At 41.5% G+C, this 23,993-nt stretch overlaps 1 long non-coding RNA gene across 1 annotated transcript in view; it reads right to left on the bottom strand.

Annotated features, from left to right (window-relative positions):
* Positions 1 to 2,183: 2,183 nt before the first annotated feature.
* The window catches only part of LOC311056828, a 51,695-nt gene continuing 29,885 nt past the window's right edge, over positions 2,184 to 23,993 (bottom strand). Inside the window, exons 3-4 of the long non-coding RNA XR_014601910.1 lie at positions 20,225 to 20,328; positions 2,184 to 2,699 (exon numbers count right to left, since the gene is read on the bottom strand). This is a non-coding gene — a long non-coding RNA (uncharacterized lncRNA). The remainder of the gene's footprint in view (positions 2,700 to 20,224; positions 20,329 to 23,993) is intronic.

A 23,993-nucleotide genomic window follows, 5' to 3' on the forward strand; every position in this document is an offset into this window, starting at 1 on the left:
TACAGGCAACATATACAGTATGTTAGTTTGAAGCTGGCAAATGTCCCAAAAACCTAGGCATAGAGTATCCGCAGTATTTGTCAATCAAATGCGGTACAGCATGGGATGCTGCAGTGCTAAAGTACCTGCCCACCACCGCACTGTCTGGGGGTTCGAATCCATCGCAGTGCATCTGGCTTTGAAGAGTGTCTACAGTGTAGACTGACACTATTGGCCCGTGTTCAGGGGAGGGAAGGCGGCGTCGGGCGGGGCGGGTGGTATTAGTCACGGCACATACTCCTACGGGCTGGGGCGGCACCTGTCAGCAGGGAGTGTTGTGCAGGAGGGGCAGGAAGAAGGCCCTGCTACTACATCCTCCCGGTGAGAGGATGTAGTCGCAGAGCCTGTAGGATACAACAGGTGAGCCAATAGGATACAACAGCAAAGACAACACACAGAAATGTGTGTGGGGAGGAATCAATTGGCATAACGTCTAAATTGGGGAGAAAAAGTCAAATAAAAATGTATAAAAATAAAATAAATGTGGTACAGTATTTGTCAATTAAATGCATTATACTGTAAGTTATTGGTATAATTTGCTCAAGATGTGAGAGAATGACATGTGTACACATGCAGCTTATTACTTAAATTATTTTCCCCTCAATCACTGTAAGGAAACAAGTATAATTACAATCATTTCATTCAGAATGAGGAAACTCCCAGAAAGAGTCTGGTGGAGAGGCCAGGTCCTGCTTCACATCATCCCTCTCAACTCTCGTTACCTCCAAGCTTCCTCTTTCATCTTCACTTTACTCAGCTGACCCTGTTGTCGTTTCCACTTTTCTGACAAGGTTTAAACTGAATAGCTTCTGAATAGCTTCTCAATTCAGTCCTATTTGCCGTAGCCATCTATTTCTGAATAGCTTCTCAATTCAGTCCTATTTGCCATAGCCATCTATTTGTTCAAGCCAAAAAAAAGACAGAAACGTCTCCCTTTGAAAAAGTCATAGTTCAAAGGTCTGTATATTAACTTATTTTCATGAATTTGTACCTGCCCAGATCAAGCCTGTTCCATTCTTTTCAAGTTTACCAATGAACCTGGCTGACTGACAGAGTGGCTTGTATTAGAGTTGCTGCTTGGTTGCAGCTAAGATTCTGATCAGATCTCTGGTAACCAAAAGACTATCATTATGGTTACAAAAAGGAATAAAAGCCATAAGCAGCACCCAAGCACTGATAATTACAGTAAAGAAGTTAATCAAGTGCATATCGCCACAGTAGATGGTATACTGTAGCAACCATTGCATAGTAACAGTCAACATTGTTAGAAAGTGTCTTTGAGCAATAAGATTATTAGCTAGTTAAACTAATAATGTTGCAGACTTACATTTTGTCTCTGCACATTTAAACCATTACAACTGGGACAGCATGGGTGTCATTTTAGATCTGTGTAAATCTTTGAATATATATATTATTTTTTTAAAGCGAACATTTTTAAATCAAATCTTTGCTTACGGGGGTCCCTGGAACGAAATATTTTGAGATAGGGGTCCGCAGCCAAATACATATCATTTTGGAGGTCCTTGACATGAAAAGGTTTGAGAAGTTAGGATTGAGAAGACATTTTGTAGAATCGGCCTCAGGTCTTAATGGGTTAAATAGCAGCCTATGATATGTTTTCCTTGGCCTAACCAAAACCTGTCTCCTAACCTACTGGTGTTCCATTATGAGATATTCAAGGTAGAGTTGAATATAATTAATTGAAATTGAATTATGCTCACTTGTATTATTAATTCTGCATCACACATATTCACACAATTGGATAGCAGAAAAAGAATATGCCTGCTGTTTAGCTACTATATTATTATTCAGAACACCTGAACGTTCAGTTGTCAATTACAGTAAATTAGGGAATGTTTGGCATAAGTACTACAGGAAGCCGAAATGAAATAATTAAGCTGTATGTAGGGAGTTATAATTACCTTAATTGCCAAGCACAGTTCATGTGTCTAAGTTTGTTTTTCTGGTATTGCTGTACAATTTATTCAATTTATTATGCACGCAGCAGCATTACATAATGTAAATGATCACTGTGCAACAAATGAACAATAACTTCAGTGTCACAAAATGGTTTGAATTGAAAGAAATACCAACTCTTCACCACAAGAGAATTATGTGTTTATTCTGTCAACATTATCCTACAGTACAGCAGCCGAGTGTGAGATGGGCTTATGAAAATCACATTAATTTAAATCAGTCTCAAACAAAGCATTTCGGTTGAGGGAGAGATCATCAGTGCTGCTTTCATTAATCTCAGTCATATTTCGTAAGATTTGGTGGTCAGAGCGAGATCTGTACACTGCTTAGTAGCTCTGATTACACAGCTCTTTGATTGGTTCACAGCTGGTGGGACCAGGGCCTAAACCATCTCCACTGACCTGAAAATGGGCAATGTTAGACAAGGCTGGGGAAAAAAAATCAAATCTATCGCAAAACAGATGATTACATTAACAGAGGCAGACAAAATAAAAACTCAGTATAGATTAAGAACCGTTTCAATTTCTTAGTTATTTTTTATATCATTGGCAAAGGGTCTCTTTTGCTGGGTGTCTGGCTCACTCTGACAATACTCCCATCCGTCAGATACTGGATTTACATTTAATACAATATACAATAGTTGTTGACGCTTCTTTTCCCATGTTTAACCATTTGCACTTCACCTGAAACAAACATGACATTCTGTTAGTCCATAGTATTGCAAAAGAAAAACATAATCACTTTCACAGCAATAAACTTACAAGGTATGTGTCTGTCTGTCCTGAGCATAATGATTAAGTACTTGTCAAGAAGAGTTACTGTATCAGTTCTTCCTCTTCCTCATACACCCCCCCCCCCCCCCCAACACACACACACACACACACACACACACACACACACACACACACACACACACACACACACACACACACACACACACACACACACACACACACACACACACACACTATGTAAGCATACAGTATGAGAGTTTCACATGCTCCCAACATACACTGACACCAGAACATGACATATGTCAGGAGCCGGTACAGTGCATACAGACAGGAAGGCTACAGTATATCTATATCAAGGTTACTCGGTGACATCATCTGCAGTAATAGGTCACTGGTCTCTGTTCCATGACAGCTTTACTGTTTTAGAACAAGAACGGCTGCACATGGAAAAGTGTCAGGTAAGCAGCTTGTGGCTTAAAACTGTGGCCATTAGCCGGGCACGGAGAAAATAATGTGATCCGCTTGTCGTAGGAAGGCGTTGGCAGTAGAGAAAAAAAAGAAAAAAGAAAATTGTGGCAGGAGACAGGCTGATTTGGGTTGAGTGCGGCAGAGGCAGAAAGCCTGGGAGTGCGAAACGCACAAGATGGCGGCAGTCTGCAGCAGCAGCAGCAGCAGTGATGGGAGGGGGTTACTCAGCTCTGTCCGGGCCGGGGAGAGCCGAGGCTTGAAGCGAGAAGGTTAACCTGCACAGGGCACTTGGGTGCCAAGTATCACAGTGACTCGGAGCCAGCCCCTTCCCACAGCCCCCCGTCCAGAGGGGTGGGGCAGGCAGAGTGGCGCCAGTACCCAGAGAAACATAGCTAGGTGAAGAGGGAGGGTACAAGAACAATAGCATGCCTAGCGCCCAGACAGAAGCTGCAGCACTGCAGTGATAAGGGAGGGAGCAGGGTGGGGTGGGGGCAGGGAGTGGGGGGGGGGGGGGGGGGGGGGGGGGGGGGGGGGGGGGGCGGCGCACCTGCGACAGGCTGAATGAACCCAAATGGACTGAGTAACCGAGCTACATTCACAGACATGGGTTCAGTCTTCCAGCCAGGGAGCAGAGGGCATTTCAGGTCTCTTAGCGAGCATCAGAGTGGGCAGGGGGATGGTGGCACACAGTGGCTAATGCGGCTACTCTCACTGGTGTTACACTACTGTATACTCTCGCATAACGCTGTTACAGATGTGTGCATTCAAAGCAAGCAAACGAAAAGAACTGTAACTGTAAATGCATAAAAGATGTTTATGCAAAATGCGAAATCTATTAGTATTAAGGCTTCGTTGGGGAAAATGCAACTTTTTTTCTCTTAAACACTCCTGTTACCCGTCACCTGTTACAGATTGAAAATGTTCTGATTAGATTCTTAAGTACTTGCTTGCTGGTAAACCCCTAAAACAGGTTGTTACAAGGGTTAAACTTAGTAGAATGCTGTTAAAACTTACGAGTGAGTGAGTGAGTGAGTGAGTGAGTGAGTGAGTGAGTGAGTGAGTGAGTGAGTGAGTGAGTGTGTGTGTGTGTGTGTGTGTGTGTGTGTGGATAATTCCTTTTAACAGGTGTGTGTGTGTGTGTGTGTGTGTGTGTGTAGTACAGTAGATAGATAGATTTATATATACAGTAGATATCTCCACAAGTGAACATTAGTGAAATCTAGATCTCATTTTCTGAGCTTCATATTTCATCTGAAATCCAATTAAGGTTATTAGTTCAGACATAATCTAATGAGCAAATACCGTACATAATGTAAGTGCCAAACGTCAACTTCATAGTTTAGATAAGTCTATATGACCATCAGCATCTATACAAAACTTGAATGAAAACATGAAGAAAAATACTAATAAAAAAATTGCAACATGCAAAACAGTGAAATCCAGTCATCGTAGACTACTTTTTGTTCAACAAGGTGTCAATTTGCTTTTTCATTATCAATTGTCTCGTCCTCATGTGCACGACTGTCCTGCTTGGTGTTATAATTTATGCATCCCATTAATTCAAAAAACAACAAAAAAACAAAACCTACTGTGATTGAATTTAGTTCTAAATGAATATTGATGGGATTGTATATGTGTTAGTGTGGCAGAGTGGCTCATATCCTCTGCCTAATGACCAAAAGCCTAGTATCTCCCCCCGGGCAAGGGGGAATTCCCCTTTAGGCTAGTGGCTAAGATGTTGGCTTTCCACGCGGTAGACCCGTGGTCGAATCTCTTAGCACTTCCAATAACACCTGTTGCGGTGTACTGACACATGAATGTCACTGATGTTTGATGACCAAAATCACCGTTATACTATAGGTCTTTAAATTGCGGTTGCAGTTTAGATGGATGATCTGTTTTTACGGTAAATGACTGGCCAGGAACGGATCCAGGAAAGTTTGTGCCACAAAGATTTGTTTGTCAAGTCTGAGAGTGTACAAATGGAACCGAATGGACCCGTATGGGTACATTTGTACACTCGCAGAGTAAAATTAACATTCATGATTTTACTGTGTACAGTAAAGCATCTTGTTACAGCTGGTACATACCGAAAGAGGATATTAACAATGTCAGCATTTTAATGATGTCAGCAATTATTAAACAGCATTTCTAGAAAATATTACACCAGAACCAGTTTTTGTTTTCTTCTGAAATGACTGATTAAACCAAACAGTCAGGAGATTATTATATAATTTATGTAAAACATTTCCCATGCACGTTTAAAAAAAAATCCTTGCCTAGTATTTCAATTCATTTTATCCTCTCCCAAAGAAGGTGTACCAATTATATGACTGTATACCACACACTATGGCAAAGTTCATAGTGACAAATAACGTACTAATCAATGTTCTCAAACATTTGAAATCATCAAAATCTATTAAGTAATTAAAGGAAATGCCACTGGGATAAAAAAAAGAAAGAAAGAAAGTCTGACAATAACTTTAGAGATGTTCTAGTGTTTTTGTAAGGAAGCATTATGAGTTTTCACTTTGAGACAGTAGTTTCAAAGGTTGAAACGAAAGGTTCAGGAAAGGGTAAGTCAAAATCTCAAGGCACTCCTGTATTCATAACGAAAATAGCAACGCATTGTGGGCTTGTCGATCAGCTATTTTTTCTATTTTAAAATGACGGCCAGAATAGGGATTGGAGGTTGAAAGTGGTTAAAAAATATATTTTTAATGGTATATAATTTGTCTCTGAAAGGTCATCCATAACTTTTGTAAGGGTGTATTGCAATAGTACAAAATCCCAAGGCACACACAGACTTGTCTCATGGCACACCGTTTGAGAACCACTCCTTTAATACACAATGAGCTATAGTGCTGTGTCGATGGTCGGCCATTTTACAACTTAGCAAATATCTGGCAAACACTGGGTGGCAGTGGTGAGGTAGAAGGTCTGGTCTTCATTACTCTTGCGAGACACACACACACACACACACACACACACACACACACACACACACACACACACACACACACACAGGGCACATGTCATCCCAGTGTACCAAATTCAACCCTTCAGAATGACTCAAGTACGTTGGTCAAATATGTACTACTGTACTGTAGTGGTAAATAATGGCACATCAGCAGCAACACTATTCCATCACAGAAAAGAGATAATATTGCAAGCATTCTGGGACATAAACACTGAAATCGTATCTGTTATCAATCTACACATTTGCCATCTATAGTACTGTACGGTCTACACATGTCCCCATGTGCGTTCTCTCTGTCTCTCTCCAGCTACAATCCCTCCTTTCCCCCCTGTACTCACTCCCTTTCCCTTTCCCTCTCTCTCTCTCTCTCTCTCTCTCTCTATCTCTCTGACTGTATGTCTGTCTCGCTCTCCCCTCCATCTCTCTGTCTCTTCTCAGTCTTTGTGTGTGTCTGCTGGCTGAGGGAAACAGTGCCACACTGGCACCATCAGCAACACACTAAACTCCTCAATTTAACTTTGAGAGAGTACAATAGTAACCAAATGGGTTAGGGATGCATAATATATTGTTCACCATATTGGTATAGTTTGATGTTTACTTAAGAATGCAATATCGGTATCAAACCAATATCAAAATAATGCTCATATTTTTTGCCGATATTTTATTTCATATTTATGTTTGAATGTGAAAAAGCCTTTTGTGATGAGTCAAGGCAGCAGATTCAATCAGTGTTTTCCAGGGAAGCTTTCAAAAGCGTCTACCTGTAGAACAAATAAAAGCAAACAAGTTGGAAAAATGTTAAGCAAAAATAAAATGTTTCTGTATCTTAATTACATTCAAGTGGTTTGATGTGCTCATCTCTTTCAGTAGTGAAAGCATACTGTACCTTTAGAAACAGAGTGTAGTGTTCATCAGTAGGCCTAATAAATCAGGTAATAAGGATGCACTGTGTTTTAATAGTCTGCACTATACTATACTGTATAACAGGTGTAAGGTAAACCCTACCGTATTGCAATATCAGTATCGATCGATTCAACCATGCAATTAATCGGGTTCAAATTGGGTTGTCCATTTGGTTCCATTTGTGCACTCCCAGAGTTAGATTAACACATATTTTACAGTGTACTGCTGTATACCTATGCCTCCAAATGGGAAAGCCTGATGAGCTCAGATGGCACCACATGCAACCAGAGGACAGCATGCAGGCACGCACGCACGCAGGTATTTATGCACAGATTATCACAAATGGTACACAGTAAAGAGTATAGAACTGTGTTGCAGTACACACACACGCAAACTTTTATGTAGACACACTACATAACATGTATATACAGTAAAAGACAGCAGAATCACACAAAGTGGATTTCTGCTGCATCCAGTATCATGCACACTCACCCGCTCTTTACTACTATACGTACAAAAGTAATCTCTCTCTCACACACACACACACATCCATACCAAACCTCCTGCATTGAGAATCCAAGGATTGTGTGCACGATATTGTCGCTGTAACGTGTACTGCAGACCACTGCAACGGCAGATCATTAGACCGCATTCAGCTTCATGCCAAACTCCATAGCAATCACCACAACATCCTGTTGGGTTTTATTAGGAGGAAAACTAAAATGTATGTCATTTGTGTGTCTAAGTCCGTTGTCTCCCTCTCCCAATGGAGAGAGGAAACTGCAACAATGTCGGAACTACAATAAAGATGGCGACGCAGTGTCCAATCAGTTGTGCCGTCTGCTTCAAATAACTGACACTGACATTGTCAACCAGGAAGTGTATACCTGACACCAGGGTTGAACATTTTCAATAGAAGAGTGAGAGAGAGGGAAACCACCTCCAACCACTGCAGATGTGCTAGTTATATCGTATTAACATACTCTACCATACAGATAGCGTAAAATAATGTTTTATTCTTTATCTTTAAAATAAGTCCTGGATGATTTTAGACCGATTGTATAAACGTGTCTGTCTGTGATCGTGATGTTGGGGCCATAACAGAAAACGCATTTTCCATCAATTGTTCATCTAAATACAGCTGAAAATACCCTAAAATTGTAAACTAATGATCAGAATGTTAACCTCATAATCATGCCTCCATGTGAAGGGAAAAGAAGATTGGAGAAAAAACATCAAACACTATCATTATAATGAAATATGAATGGAGCTCATTGAAAGACAAAAGAGACGAACATAGTCGACACGTGAAGGGTTACATTCACAGAAACCATTTCTAAAGTGATATTTTCATTCACTAAAACCTCAGCGTGTTTTTTTTCAATGAGTTTTGAGTAGTGAAAGCACCACATGGCAGACGACTCAGGCCAAAAACCTAAAATGACCCGTCTCTCAGCCTTCCATCAATCACTCCATTTTATCCGTTCACACTTCCTCCAATCACATCCATTATTTAATGGCACACAACTGTCAAATATAAATTATTATGATTAAAAATAGATTAGATTAGATAGATATTTGGCTTGCAGCTTTAGATTTATTAACCACTTAAGCCCTATTCTATACTTCAACTAATCAAACAAGCTCACAATGCGTGGCATCGCGATGTGTTCTGAGCTAATAATTCATGATTATTATTAACTTTTTATAAAACATTTTGCCACAATGCCATGCCCAAAACAGGGATGCCAGTGTTAATGTGGTTAAAGGGCGTAGGGTCGAAGCTGCCCTGCAGTGCACAAGCAAAACTAGAATGAACTTAATTCCATCTAGGATCCAGTTTCACGATTCAGCATCCTCTACATTCAATAGTGAAGTGATAATGAGAACCTCATGTCTCATTGCACACAAGGGGTTATCATTGCAATGGGCCATATAGACATGCACTGCCACGGACACATGCCATGGCGTGCAAATCATATACTCAAACACACAGGCACAGAGATACCCCCCCCCCCCCCCCACACACACACACACACACACACACACAATGTTACACACACAACGTTTTTTGGAAATCGCATTGACTTACACATTTATTTCATATCTAGTTATCTTCAATAACCAAAAACCTTTACCCTCACATATAACCTTAAACCTAGCCTCAGGAAACTGCTGCAACGTCATACACCAATTTCATCCCATGCGTCCTCAATCAACTGATGTGATGTTCAGAATTTGTCCCAAAATGTGGTCTATGTCGGGAACACACACGCACGCACACACGCACACAAGATAGGCAGATGAGAATTTCCATGAGGTCAAGCACAAGTATACTGAGCTTTCAGTATCACGCTCTCTCCAGTACTTTGTGCTGCTCTCAAGATAAGGCATGCAGAGCTTCTGGACAGAGGGAGTGGAGTAAGTGGCAAGGGCCATTATTGGTGTGCCTTTTCTCTGGTTTATATGGAAAACATGTTCAATGCTTTTCAATATGCAGCCTCAATAAGATTAACGGTGCACTGGAACACTCTCAGACTCATCTCATTATCGTTTATCTCCTTAAAAATGTTTTCTTGTGCATACAGGAACAATGCATTACAGTGTACGACACTCACTAGTATGTCCTAGAAGACTGCTCACCGAAAGTGCGGTATTCCTATATTGCGTGTGTGTATTTGCATGTATGCATAACATATATGTCTAGATGTCCATGTCGCTGTCAATGTCTCTGGGCATTTCACTGGAGTCAAATTCTTTGTGCATTCTTTAACTACTTAAGCCAGACTCATACTTAGACTATTTTAGCCGTACAACGGTGTCGGGCGGCTAAAATAGTCGATCGACAAGTTCACGTGTTGTGAGCTTGACAATCGGGTGTATTCGCAGTGCGACACCAGCATATGATGGAATATAAATTAAGAATATACAGTAGTAGGCGTAGGTTATTTTGGGGAATATATGACATTCCCTAAACAGGGAGGCCAGGGTTAATGTGGTTAATTCAGGGCCCTCCCCAAAAGATTCAGTGTGGTTCTGCAAGTGACAGGATGGTGACGGTGTCACCTCACACATACAGTACAGTAGAGTAGCCACTGTCTGGTCATCCCTTCATTCTAGTCACATGTGCTTCAGGCACCAACATTCCACTCTCCATGTTCCCCCCCGTCTGTCCTCTGTGCCCTGCACCCTACCCAGCAAAAATCCTGAGAGTTAATCAAACTCCCAGAGTGTAGAAATGGACCTGCGAGCGAGCAATTTTACACTCTCGGAGTTCAATTAGCGCTGAGGATTTTGCAGCGTGTATGCCTCCCTCTGGGTCTCCTCATTCTGAAAGAAACTCAATGTTCTTCCCTTCTCGCTTCTCTCTATCCCTGTCTGTATTTTCTCACTATGGGTGGATCGAGCCAACATTCCTCGCTACCTTGCCTAACGGATAGAACTTTTTTTTTTTAATAATTATTTCCCTATTTATTTATTTTTGCATCTTTTGTTTCTCCGCCATTTTAGCTTAAAATACTTTCCCATTCCCCCCACACTCTTTTTACAGTTATTCCTTGGAGACGTGTGAGTGCCCCTCGCAGCTCCCAAGAACCCAACCCGTGCACATCACAGCAAAACGTCACAAGTTAGGGTCTCAGGGAATGAGAGAGGTACAGATTGTTTTTCGGTTTGGCTTTCCCCATAAGCGACATACAGTACAGTAGATAGGATATCTGCTGCTGTTTTAGAGTGCCATGCCTGTGTGTGAATGGAGCAGACAATGGAAGCTTCCTCCCTCGCTGGCTTTGTGCTCCAGCACTGTACAGTACATCTCAGTCTTCTTATCACATAGATACAGAGTCCAGCCTGGACAGGACAAGTCCAGACCCACACCGCTCTACCTCCCATGGACAAGTGTCCGTAACATTTGGTGTATAAATTGATATGCGTATATCCATACATTAGCCAAATACTGCTATACATACACACACACTCCAAAAAGCAGCACACTGGATTACTATAACACAACTATAGACCCACGATTCATGTGCAAATTGACCTGGACCTACACACACCTACACAGTAAAATCCCAGTGTTAATCTAACTTCAAAGAGCCTACAAATGGAACCACGGGTCCATTTTGGTTCCATTTGTACTCTTTGGAGTTAAATTGACACTATGGATTTTACTATGTACTGAATGGTTGCCACTGCATGCCAAGTCACACCCAGGCACACAGCACTTTGCTATTACATGATGTTCAGAGCCTCAATTATCTTCTGGCATCGCTGTCACACCTCCAGTCTGGCCTGGCCAAACTAAGCATGGGACATTGATCGATATCGGACGGCCCCTGCCTTCGATGACCACACAAACGATACCACAGACAGCAGCACAATACCGACTGCAGCAGACGGCCCAAATACACTTGATCATGATCCTACTTTCGTGGAAATGCCTCCACTCTGTTAAAACGTCCCGAATTCCCCCCACTAGAGTTCCACGATGCCCCCGTGTCGAGGGCTCCAGCCAGCATAGACAGCCTCCATCAATCACACCAATATAACCGCTAGACCGTACTCATTTATATGGTTCACACAGAACTGACTTTTAAGGAGATGGGGAGGATGAGGAGGTGGGGGGATGGGGGGGGGGTTGACATGAGAAAAGAGGTAGAATGAGAAAGAGAGAAAACTCACCCAGCTATCCATGGTGGCTGAGGCTGCCTGCCGCAGTCCTCTCTCCATGTCTAATGCTTGTCATTCTAACAGATGGATAGAGACAGAGAGCGAGCAGGAGAGGATGAGGCGAGAGGAAACGGCAGGACGTGATGGGGTTAAAAGAGAGAGGGGAAAGCTAGATTGATTAGAAATAGATTTCAGCGTCACTCGCTCTGGCTTTGTTCGCGAGGAATCCTACGGGCTGCCACATGAGGCTGCTCGAGCAGACTGCTGTCTGGCCGTCTGCTGCTCAGACATGCAACGGCTCCACCATGTGCAGCGAGAGAGAAAGAGAGGGAGAGAGAGCGAGAGAGAGGACGAGGGAGAGAGGGAGAGTGAGAGAGTGAGAGAGAGAGAGGGAGAGAGAGAGGGAGAGAAAGAGAAGGACAGGTGAGAGAGGTTGATACACTGAAATGGGTGAAACAGGGAACATGGAGACGAAGGGGGGGGGGACAAAAGGAACAAACTGGTGCTAAAAAAGAGAGAATGAACTTCTGAGAAATAAAACAGAATGTCTAAAATGGGAAGAGGATAATAACCGATGATGCATGTACCATAAGCCCAGGCAGCGGTGCAAACATTTTATGTGCCAACATTAGAGATGCAAAAAATAATTAAATAAAGAAATTAAACAATCCAGAGAAGATCAGTGGGTAAGTATGGTTAATATGGCTATCCAGACAGAAAGCATGCAAGCAGCAGGGTGAAGGCAGGAATAAAAGCACAGGGCCAAAATATTCAGTCAACCTAGACAAGCCCCGTCTCTTATAGAGACAGGCTACTAGACGAGAGCAATAAAAGCTGACACACAAAGCATCCTACAGACCTCACATATGATAACGTGTACCGTATAGATATTGTTGTGCCCATGATCTCAGCGCACTGCATGCTAAAGTTTCCACATTCGAGAAAAACAGACGGAAGCAGTGCATTATCATCCGTTTTTTTTCCCAGACAAAAGTTTGAGAGCTACGAAAACAGCAGGCAATGGAGAGCTGGAACGGTCACGCTACTGAATAATAGGAAAGAATGTGTCAACTCCTGTTGCTGTAGTCTCTCTGCCCTCCTCTCTCTCTCCCCTGTGACAGTGGAACCCATCTACAGTATGCCACCTCTTTCTGTCTCTTGTTTCCTTCTGTCTGTCTCTCTCCCTCTTTCTCACACACGCTCTTTCTTTTGCCTCTGGGTTTGCTGCTTGTACTTTCTTCAGTTTCAATATGTCTCACCTCTCTTTTTGTTCTTCCTTTTCTTCCTCTCTCCCTGAACGCTTGGTGGACCGCTGCAAATCTCTAGGGCAGAGGAGCCGTAGCGGACCATCTGCCTTGCCCCCTCGCTCAGCCTGCTAAAGAACAGCATCCGACGTAGCCGTAGCCTCGCTAGACAGAGAGACAAATAAATAATATCATCCATTCATTGCTCTCCCACAGCTGAAACGAGTTGGAAGCCAGCAAGAGCGACAGAAGGGACAGAACGACAGAGATGAACACAGAGTGGCAGAGAGAGAGAGAGAGAGAGAGAGAGAGAGAGAGAGAGAGAGAGAAAACGAAGGAGCTTGTTGAGCTTAGGAGAGGAAGCATGGAAGGAAAGGAAAGTCAGCCACATTTTGTCTTACACTGTCTCTCATCATGCGCCTTTTCATTAAAGGAAAGAAGAAAAAAATCTGAATCCTTTTCCAGTCAGTGAGTTCGGCATTCGGCTCCCCCCTCTCTCTCCCTCTCTCGCTCTCCCTCTGTGTCTCTCTTTGCCCCCCCCTCGCTCTCTCTCTGTGACTCTCTGTGAGAATGAGGCATTACAGCGTGTGTTTCATGGAGAAGAAAAAAAGGAGGGTGGGAACAAGAGAGGGCTGAAAGAGAATAGGAGAGAGTGAGAGAGCAGAGGAAATGTGGAGCGAGTGCAGGGAACGATGGAGGGAGACAACAGCGGGGGGAATCCTATGGCGGTCGGGACGTCTCTTCGCAGCATTTCGTCGCTTGCGGTCACGAGAACAGGGCCGGGGGGGATATGGTGGAAAAAAGCGAGACGAATGGGGTGAGAAGTGAACTGCCCCGAGAGGGTTCCTCTGACAGACGACACAAAGTGGGCTGAGATCAGCGACAGCAGACAAAGTGGCCTATATACAGTAGCACACTCACCCTGTGTTCTTCTATTATTAAACCATTCCCGTTGGTTTTCCTATAGGAAATTATTTACTTTAGAAAGCACAAGCAACAGCAAAGCACAGCATCCTCACTTCAGAGTCCCATTCATTAAGTCTTCCTTCTCCTATGCCTACACCGCTAAATCCTGAGCTTTCATTCAACTGTCGAGAGTGCAAAAATGGATCCTTACGGCTCCCGAGAGTTAGATGAACGCTCAGGATTTTGCAGAGTAGTATGTGCATTTCCAAAGCTGAAGTCTCTCTGGGTCACAGACGTCACATGGTGCATTGGCTCATCAACATCACATGCACTTCAGGCAGTGCAGTGTTGTTTCACCCCCACCATTCTGCACACATTCTCTTTGTTTCTCTTTCCCCACATTACTGTCACACATTACGGCCGACGACACACGACAGAAAAGCGTCGGATCGTCATCAAAACAGGAAAAACTATGTGTATAAATAGTCAGCGGAGAGACTCCATGCTGCATTGTCATCTCACAGCTCACACCACATATCACAGGAGAGCTAGAGAGAGATTGCAGAGGGCTTTACTCCTCCTGCTGTATACAGTAACACACTACGCTCTGGTCTCCAGAACCCACAGCTTACAGCCAATGGACACAAAACCAAACCACTTTTGATCGAACTTGAGAACGCACCCAAAAAGGGATAATTATGTCTTTTGAGACAGACATCGCTAGATTTTAATAGGCAGCAGTTGACTTTTCACCTCTTTCCTTCATGCTGTCCCATACAAAAAGCCCCCCCCCCCCACACACACACACACACTCCGTTCTTGCCTATAGAATTCCCTCCCACCCACAGTCACCTCACCCAGTGGCCTTGGGACAGAGAACAAAGTGTTAGAGCGGAAAATGTTCCTCATCATCACATCACTCCCTGCTCCACACCAAAGAACACTATGGTCCAACACATCACAGGAGGCCACCACTGCCATCTGTCCTTCAGAGGGAGGTATAGGCCATACAGTACATGCATGCAAGAGTGGAATAGCTTTAGACATAGCACTGGATGGGACAACTAAAGACACTGGTATTTTGTCAGAATTATGGAATTCCTATAGAAGTCAACTGGAAATCCTGTTTCCAGCAACTATAGTTCCACTTCAGCCAATGTACAGCAAATGCTGCCCCATTGCTAGGAAAGCCTCTACTTAGATCTGCACAAATAATGCAATCACTGCACAACACTAGCTTAACAGTGATGCCCCTCACAAGTCACATTTCACAGGAATGCACAATGGGTCGTTTGTTTGGAGCGGTACTGTAAGGTGGCATTCTGAAATGAACCCATAACTGGAATTCCAACACCTCAAAGTCAAGAGCTTAGAGAATGCGGAAGGGATTTAAATTTAACCCACAACAGAGATTCAAAATATCCAGCTAAATGTCATGCAGTCGACGGCAAAGCACAACAAACTGGCTTGGATATGCCTGAGAGTGCGATAAACAGTAACGGCAATATGTGATTCACACTACTGAGGCGGACATGATTTCAGGGATCTGTGATTCCCCTCGGTTTCATGTAGTGAAAGTAGTCATTGGCTGTTTTGTTCGCATCAGTTTCCTTACCACATAGTTGTGTAGAGGAAATATGTCTTTTTGGTTAAGTGAAACTGAACTTTGTACATAACTGGCTGCCAAGTCCAAGTTCTCCCCCTGCGGCCCAATGGTTTTTCCCCTCAGCTGCATCTCTTTCATTAGAACTGCCCACAATCCTCTCTGCTCCACTATGTTGCACTATATGGTGTTCTCTCGCGTCAACTCTTCTATATATATTTGACCTCATTGTCTTTCACTCTGTGACTTACATGTTTATTATGTCTTTACTGTTCTTAATCTACAACTAGAATAGTGTGCTCCTCTGAGCGCAGATCTCCACCAGGTTGTCGGAATTACATTTTGATCACATGACTCCAGAGAGTCGCAACTTCCCGACATTATTTGGAAGTACAGGGTTGTGTATATTGCATATGTCAATTCTGAAGTGCGATTCATGAAAGGGAGTGCAGAGCCTTGATTTCTGCGGATCACAGGTTTGTCTAATTTTTGTTTGTAAGTCACAAGCACGCCGCCGTGGAGATCATTTGCGATGTTCCACGCCCTATTTAAGACCATAAAAGGCAACCGGAAACATCCAACATCATCAACATCATCACTCTTCAAAATGAACTGATCTACAAGCTTACAATGTGTCTCGACCCACCGCCTTGACAACCTGTAGATCAGTGTATTTTTGGCAAGCGAGTCCCTCACGCGATCGATCCGCTGAACGTTAATAAAGTAATAGCCTATAATGAGAATAAGAAGTTTACAAAGTTTAAATCTCAAGACCAAAGGCTAATGAAACTTGGAAAGGATATTATATACTGTATATAAGCCCTTTCTACTGAACAGAACAATTGCTCAAATGAAACATGGAAATGTACGGGTATGAGCAAGTACAACTAATGTGCGGACCCGAGCTTAGTGAACGAGGCCCAATGTGTACGAATTTGTGTGGGTTTTGGACAAAATCAGTGGGAGTAGTAGCAAAAACTCTGTTTTGAAGAAAACGCAGAATGGCAGAAAATCTAGTCTGGCACAAATGGACGGGGCCTATATGGAGAGTCGTGTCATGAGCCAGGGAGTCCAGGGAAATTGTTTTTGACTGACAGTTCAAGAGTTATAGGCCAAAACGTGAAGCGGCCTGTTATAGTGCCACCATGTGGCCGATTTGAAGCCACCATGTAGTCGTTCCCAGACAGACTGACAGACAAACGGACAAACAGACGGACAGGGGTAAAAACATCATCTCTGGCCTTTGCCGGAGAAGAGATACAGTAACAATCTTACAATGTTCATCCTATACTGTGTGATGTTTGTTATAAGAGTATCTCTTCCTGCATCCTGGGGGAAAAAAAGTGAACAATATTTTAAAAGTCTGCCATTTCCATTACACATGAGTGAAACGATTTAAAACAATAGACTTAAAAAAAACTAAAAACAACAACAACAACAACAACGGTCCACCTGACGACACAGCCTCACAAGGCAGCCGGTGCATGCGATGATGTTGCTCGATCCAGAGCGTGAGGTGTTTCCTCAGGGAAAGCTAGGAGGCTGTACAGTTATCTCCTGTGATGTCACTCTGAACTATACAACCTACTACCTCAGCCTGTGGAACACTTTCTGGAGAGATTTGGAGGGTAGGATAATGACAGCAAGTAGCAGTGGTAGTTGGAACACATGACTTTAGGGTGGGAATGCCATGTAACCTATGTTTGCGCTCAAGAACGGAACCAAAATATGGTGATATATACTGTTTGGTTTAAGTGGGGGAGTCCAGGTACTGCATGTTCTGCTATGGTGCCGGTGCTTTAACCCATTCAGTCCGGGAACGCTTCTCTGTCATTTTAGATTTATTTGGCTATTCAAAAATAGCAGATCTACAAGCTCCTCGGTGCCGCGCTATGAGCTTGTAGATCTGCAATAGTTTTTTTAAATCGTGAAATTTTGTGCAAATCTTTTAATATATATTTTTCAAAGCGAACATTTGTAACTGTCAAATGTCTCAACAAAATTTGTTGAGACATTTGACAGTTACAAATGTACTCATTTTACTCATTTAATGAGTAAATCTTTCTGAAAAACTATCGTTTCTATATCAATGGTGCTCAAACCTTTTCTTGTCAAGGACCCCCAAAATTATGTTTTTATGTTTTTGGCTGCCGATCCGCATCAAAATACGTTGTTCCAGGGACCCCCCCCAGAAGCAAAGCTTTGAGTTAAAAATTGTGTTTCAAAAAAATATATGTATTCAAAGATTTGCACAAATGTTTTGCACAAAGATTTGCACAAGCTCGCACACCGAGTGCCACGCTATGAGGTTGTAGATTTGCTATTTTTTAATAGCCAAAGTAAAAAAATAATGGTTATAGCTAAAATCTAAAATGACACAGATGCGTTCCCCGATTGAATGGGTTAATGAACAGGTAGAGATGTACCTATAGATAAAAGCTTGTTGACCCTGTTCTGCTATGGCACTGGTGTTGCCAGGTAGACACATTCCTATAGATACAAGCTTGATAAGCACTTAAACCCACAGTCCCTCAGGGCTCTATAATAAGTGACTTCTCTCTATTTGCTTTACATTAACCCATTCGATCCAGGAACGCGTCTCTGTCATTTTAGATTTCTTTGGCTATTCAAAAATAGCAGATATACTATGAGCTGGTAGATCTGCTATTTTTGGATTTTTGGATGGAAAATGTGTGCAAATCTTTGAATATATATATTCAATATTTTACAAATGTTCGCTTTAAAAATATACATATTCAAAAGATTTGCACACATTTTCACGATTTTTCAAAAATAGCAGATCTACAAGCTCATGGCGTGGCACTCTGTGCAGCGCTATGAGCTTGTATATCTGCTAATTTTTGAATAGCCAAAAGACATTTAATGACAAGAGATGCATTCCCAGATTGAATGGCGGGTTAAAGATCTTCGCTGAAAATATTTGCTATTTTCTGCAAAGGTTTTTCCCAACAATATGGATGCTGGGGGTTTAAGTGGTCAACATTCTTCTATAGTAACGTGCTGTAAGGGTCAGGTCGATAAAATACCTACGGTATAGATACGAGCTTGTTTAATCACGTTCTGCTATAGTGCCGGGTGTTGTAATGGCCAGGTAGACACATACCTATAGATACGAGCTTGTGCAGCCAGTCACCACAAGTTCGGATCTACGGGTTTGTGACAGTTGGCATCTCTTCAGGAACAAATAAGAGAGGAAGTGGCACATGGAAAACTTTGAAACTAAAAATGTCTTTGTGTTCTTAAACGAGACCTAAAGCAGAGAAACCTTTAGGTTAATGTTCTACACATCTCCTCATTCAGTGTGTTTACTGTACACAAGCGTCACACAAACAACCACTCTCATTCACTGTTAGGCTACATCGATGGATCTCAAACTTTTTTCATGTCAAGGACCTCCAAATTGATATGTTTTTGGCCGCGGACCCCCATCGGAAAATGTTTTGTGGCAGGGACCCCCAGAGGAGGAGATTTGTGTTGAAATATTTTTTTAAATATTCAGCTATATTATTCAAATTATTCAAACATTTTCGATACTTTTCCAAACAATTTCAAAAATAGCAGAGGTACAAGCACGTTTCGTGCCGTGCTGCAAGCTTGTACATCTGCTAATTTTGAAATGCCAACATATAAATGGATGAAGTGGTTAAAATGATTGTGATGCTATATTAACTCCTTTAGCTGGGGACCCCCTCAAGGACCCCTGGGGGTCCCCGGACCCCACTTTGACCACTGGGCTAAATAACAACCAACATGCTACACTACTAACGCGATGAACAATGATTTATTCACTGTCAATGTTAATAAATATTGATAGCTACAATAAATGTTGATATTACGTGATGTTTACTGTTTAGAAATTAAAATACATTTCTATGTTTTAAGGTCAATAATTGTAATTTTTAAAAAAAGCTTCTTCACGATACATCCTTTATTTTATTTGCAGTAGTAAAAACTATTTGGAAATTGTGACTAGTTCAACAAAGTTAAAGAATATGTCTAATATTATCTATCTATACATACATGTAGCATTATTATGATAACTTATCATATAATGATGTACTTATTAATATTACGTTGTTGATAGATTTTAATTATTTTATATCCTTAAAAGAAAATCATATTCCATGATTACTAATGTCTCATTTGAATAACTGAATGTAGAATATAAGGCACAAAACCAAAATCATAGTGCTATATCATCTGCAACCAGAGGCAAACTGCTTGTTATTATATGATGAAATATGGTAATATGAATGAAATGTTGTAAGATTACCAAACTGTTCTTCCAGGTCAGATTGTTAAATTTGAATTGAGAAAAAGCCAAAGACCATTGCAGTGTTCACTAAAGATCAACAAGATAATTTTGCAACAAACTGGAAAAATGCAATCGCAACCAAATAATTGAATATGACATGGAAAATGTGTATTTAGTGAACTGCTACTATTCATCACTTATAAACTATTTTTATTACTGCACATAACACCATTTTGTTCCCTGTAACTATTTCACCAAAAATAAACAGTAAACAACATCATTTCATGAGGAGAGAAGAAGACATGGAGAGACACAGCAGTGACTGAACACCTTACAACATGTGCAGTGCAGGACCAAGAACCCATTCTTGGCATGAATGCTGTACTTCTTAAACTTTATATTAATAAGGAAATGCCAACATACCAGTGGGTCCCTGGACCTGTGCTGGTCAGACATACTCTGGCATCGAAATGGAGACAGGCTTAGGGGGGCAGTGTAGGCCGATCGTCCAGCAGAAATGTGGAAACCTAGACAGACAGATACAGTAAGTATCCCCATCATCACAAACACACAGTGAACATAACAGAAAGTCCTAAATCCTGAAATAAGATATCCACACGTACACACCCAAAAGCACACAGTCACACAAGCACGTGCCAGCCCAAGTATGCCCTTAAACACAAAAGAGGCTTAAAACTACAAGAAAAAAACAGTCCCGTTAACAAAAACGTTAAAAAGATATCGCTAAATGACAAATACAAGAGAAAAGAGGATATCCCCTCTTTCTCTCGCCTAGCCCGTTGTCCAGTCCCCATTTTTCAGAGTTCAACACCTCAAGATGGCTTAAAAAAAAAAAAAAGTACGGCAAGAGAGAAATGGCAAAAGGTTGAATGCGGTAAGATGTGGACAAGGAGGAGTTGCAGCACAGGGCTGGCTACAGAGAAAGTGGAATTTGTGACCAAGCAAAGGAAAGGGTGGTGATTTCTCTTTTTTTGGTGCTTCATTCTGCTTGTTTTTTCTTTTTTTTTTGGATCCCAGCAGGGTCCTTGGCTGTAGCTCTGTCTCTCCTTAGTGCTGCCAAAAATTTGGACATGTCCCTCTGTATCTAAAATTCCCTTGCATAAAATCAAATTGGGGGATAACAAAAGATATAACCTGAAAGAGGGGGTGAGAGGAAACCTTGAACGTCAAACAGAATCAAAGTTCTAACAGGAAAAGGATTGGAGAAAGACAGGCAGCAATACAAAGGCAAAAAAAAAAAAAAAACAACAACAAAAAATGGCCACGGCTTTAACGGCAGACTAAAGAACAAGAAAAAAAGTGTAGACCAAAAATGGTTGCTTTCAAAATCAGACTTTTCTCTGCAAACATGTTATCTCCCACGTGCGAGCCGCTCCGCTAGCTGCTTGACAACACAGCAGCCAAAGCCTATCCAATCTTTGCCACGTAGTGAGGGAGAAAGAGAGAAGCCACTTTTTTCATCTCTCCAATATGGCTGAGGGCCGGAGAAAAGAAGCACTGGGCTGAAAGGGAGACTGGTGCTAACCGTCCTGCTTTGGGGAGGGTTTGACGACTCTACGATCATCTCTCTCTCTCTCTCTCTCTCTCTTTCTCTCTCTCCTTTTCCTCTCTCACGCCCTTTGTCCCATTAACCCTTTTTCCAGGCCAGAGAAATACACTAGAGTACAGCTGTTTTGTCATCCTATAAGAAATTGTGGCGGCAGCACTGGATACGGCCACTGTAAAGCGGTAATGGTGATATAGGCAACCTTGTTGCCTGTCTCTCATATACCCCACCCCCTGCAAGGATCCTCTACATGTACTGTATCTCTGGCTATATACATGTGTCCTCCTGTTGATTTTATAAATGTGTCTTTATGCACAGCCATGTAAATATGTGGGGGAAAAAATAAGTTCTCCATCATTCAGCTGTGATTCAATGACGTTTGTACGCAGCTGCTCTCCATTTTAACATTCTTAATTAGCATTTTATGTGATGTTTATTACTATTTTTTCTATTAGTTGTGCCTCGCTTTTGCATGTGATCTTTGCGTCACCTTAGGTGTGTGACAGTTGGTGATTTATAACAAAATCATTTTTTTGTATTCCATAAAGCTGGTATAAATGTAAATTGATTATGTTAACTTAAATGTGAACAGACACTGCTTCGATATGTTCTGTGAAGGATAAAGATTTCACTATTGTAAGTTTAATTGACCTAATAGCTCTGCTGATCTCTTAATTACTCTTCTTAGAGGTTTTGTGGGAATTACAGGTCCATGTTCATTGGTTCATTTCATAGTATGAAATGAAATAGTATCTACATGAAGGGTGTTTACTGTCGCCAAAGTTAGTTCAACACAAGTATAGTCTACCTTAAGGTTCCACCAGGAGTGCTTATAACTGTGCTTAACTACAAAATGAACTATTAAACTACAACATGTTGTCATATAATATTATAAGTTAATAGAAATGCATGGACTGTGTAAAATTATAAATACATTTTAAGTAAATTCCATGTATGTATGATTCATTGATGAACATACTGTATGAGAAAAAGGTTTCCTTAGCTCACATAACCCATGTATACAAAGTATTGCTGTTGTGAAAAAGAAAAACGTATTGAGGATAGTGAGTGCTGGATCTTAGTCTGCCAGAGCATGCCAAGAGTCCGCTGTCTGTATGCTATGCTCACCACTTGAATCTAAATGAACAGATTTGACTTTCAGGATATTGCCAACAGCCCTGTCTCAGTGCCTACACAGAGAATGGTTTCTCCAGAGCAGAAGGGTGAACAAACAGACTGACTGACAACGGCAGAACACTAAACCCAATCTCATGAACCCCCTCACACCAGATCTTGGGGGGAAAAGAGAAAGAGAGAAGATGGCCGCCAGAAATGAGTAGGCATTTAACGATTCACTCAACTCACGACACGATTCGAATCACAATACTAGGTTCACGATACGATTTTCAAGATTATACACAAAAGTATTTTCCAGACAAATGACCGAAAAATCTTTTCAAAAATGATTTCTCTTACACAAATCCAGTATTTTCTTATTTTGTATTTATTTATACAATACTGTGTTTTCTCTTATCCTCTTTTCTCAATTCTCTTACAAAGATCCTGTATTTTCTTTTGCACATGTCTTTTCACACTGACGAATCCTTGGTATTTTTATAACCAGCTTCGAGCATAATGGCGTACGTCCATGCTACTTCCGTGTTGCTTAACAGTGACATCACTGTCAAATCCTTGGTATCTTTATCGTAGCCTTTCAATGTGTTGATCAGCGGCATCACTACAAACTGTATTTCGATTTTTTTCAGGCTTGTGCTAATGAAACACTAAATGGGATTATTATTTCATGTCAACATTCAAGTACAACTATCAGAAGATGTAACCCAGGTAAAGTAATGCGTCACTCTGCAAGTTTACGTTTTCCACCTGTCTAAATTTTCTTCAGGCAATTTTTTGCATCGCGATTCACATTTTATTAAAATCGATTTAAATTTTCACCAGTTAGAAGAGATTTTTAAATTGATTTACGATCAATCGTTACATGCCTAGAAATGAGCCAAGATAAGTATGAACTTGCTGATGGTGCGCATTGTAACTTGGTCACACAACATCAGGCAGGACAGAATGGACAAGCATCATTGAATTTAGTTTGATCTTCTAATACTTTCACATTTAACGTATCACTACTGTTCTCCAAAGAAGGGCCATGTCCTTAGTGCCTGACTTCCATATGCAAACATGCTGAGCATATTAAAAAAAAGATGAAAAAGTATCTACAAATGTATTTACATTCCACTGTTAAAAGATGAAGTCAAAACATTCCCATTAAGCAATTACTTGTGTAGTTACACAATTATATCGACTTCATCTTTCTCCTTTCCCTGCTCTAGCAGGATTGAGGTTTTTGACAAGTGGACACAAAATGACTTAATTAAAACCTGCTCTTGCAGCCAAACTATTTCCTACATGAAATAGTTAACAGTGAACACATTCACCAAGGTGTAGAACTCAGGGTGAGTATTCAAGGGTCAATGCCCACTGCCCTTTTTGCTCGCGGTGCCCAAAATGCCCATTTCACATCTCAAAAGCCCTTGAGTGAAAGACCACTACTCTAGTGGACACTTGAGTGCTTTAGATTTGCCCTAAGACTATTCTTTTTTCTTTAAT

The sequence above is a fragment of the Gymnoscopelus microlampas genome (assembly GCF_963454915.1).
Source record: "Gymnoscopelus microlampas genome assembly, chromosome: 12".
In the NCBI taxonomy this organism is placed as follows: Eukaryota; Metazoa; Chordata; class Actinopteri; order Myctophiformes; family Myctophidae; genus Gymnoscopelus; species Gymnoscopelus microlampas.